The 1,338-nt window shown below is 26.5% G+C and overlaps 1 long non-coding RNA gene across 1 annotated transcript; it reads right to left on the bottom strand.

The window, feature by feature from the left end:
• Positions 1-1,004, bottom strand: LOC124808701 (uncharacterized). The gene is made up of 2 exons (XR_010637372.1): positions 512-1,004; positions 1-416 (listed from the first exon to the last, which is right to left on the bottom strand). It is a non-coding gene; the product is annotated as an uncharacterized LOC124808701 (long non-coding RNA).
• Positions 1,005-1,338: the final 334 nt, after the last annotated feature.

A 1,338-nucleotide genomic window follows, 5' to 3' on the forward strand; every position in this document is an offset into this window, starting at 1 on the left:
TTAAATTAGTAGATTTTTTCTTGAAATGTATTTACATAGTATTTTATATTACACAAAGTTCTTAGAAGTTTCAAAATGTTATCAAATAATATTGGTAGTATCTATAAATTATTCACTTTTTATATAACCAGTTGAAGGCTTTTTATTTTTAAATGAAATAACTGTTTTGCTTTAAGCATTTTTTTAGTGTTCGTTAAGTTTTCTTCACAAAATTTTGAAACGCAGTCTACGTACTCCTGCATGCAGCGATTTAGTTTTTTAAAAAGGTGCCAAGTAATAGGCTCCGAAACAGTCGGTTGACATAGATTATAATAGGAAGTACACGAGTGGCAGAGAAACTGGTTTTCCATCTTCTTTGAAGAAACATACGCCAAGGTAAAGATAAGTAAAACAAACTTCATTCTCAACATAATTTTCTAAATCATAAACAAATCAAAAACTTCAAAAAATTTTAATTTTAGACAGATTAAGACAAACATTAAACACGCATGCGCCTAACTAATTTACTTACATCAGCACTGCAAATGTATTTGTAAAAAATTGAAACCAGCTGTAGTATAAAAAAATTTTGAAATTTCAATTTTGTTGTGTAATGTAATGTAGTATTCAAACCCGGTGTGTATTTGAACTATTTTTATATTTTGAATTAGACAAGTTATCTAAGTCGGGTAAACTTTAAAATTCTTATATGAGATTTTGCCGCTATATCGTGCAAATGAAAGGTTTATAAATTATTTAATAATATTGTATAAATTGAAAATAAAGAATATTATCTGAAAATAGCGTGATAAAAGAATTCTCGCCGCGTTATATGAATCAGTGTTTCAGCACCTTATCATCTAGAAGAATTCATTTTTCCTGGGGTATGTAAAACCTTGTTAATGATTTTGAAAATAATATTTTTTGCGGTTGTGAAAATAAAATTTTAAACAATAATTTATAAATAATTAAAAGAAAAATAAACAAATTTGTACTAGAGGAACTATTGAGAGTCTAAAAAAAAACTTATTAATTAGTAATAAAGAACAAACCGTTTATAAACACTCTGCTTCCAATCCGTAACTTTCTCTAACTTATTTGAAAATGGTTTCTGACTGAAATAATCTCTAACAATGAAAGCGCAAAGTATTTATTAATTACAATTAAAAATGTACACAAACAAATTCGCAGTTATTACTTGAGGTTTATTGGTATTTATAAGTAATTTATTTTTTAATATTAGGTCAGTAAGTAGGAGACAACGTAATTAAGTTTTTTTCAATAACAATGGAACTAAAAAAACCGCCGCCAATTTTTTCGACGATAAATCTATCAACATACGTGACTTAAAAACAAATT

This window comes from Hydra vulgaris, chromosome 03, assembly GCF_038396675.1.
Source record: "Hydra vulgaris chromosome 03, alternate assembly HydraT2T_AEP".
In the NCBI taxonomy this organism is placed as follows: domain Eukaryota; kingdom Metazoa; phylum Cnidaria; class Hydrozoa; order Anthoathecata; family Hydridae; genus Hydra; species Hydra vulgaris.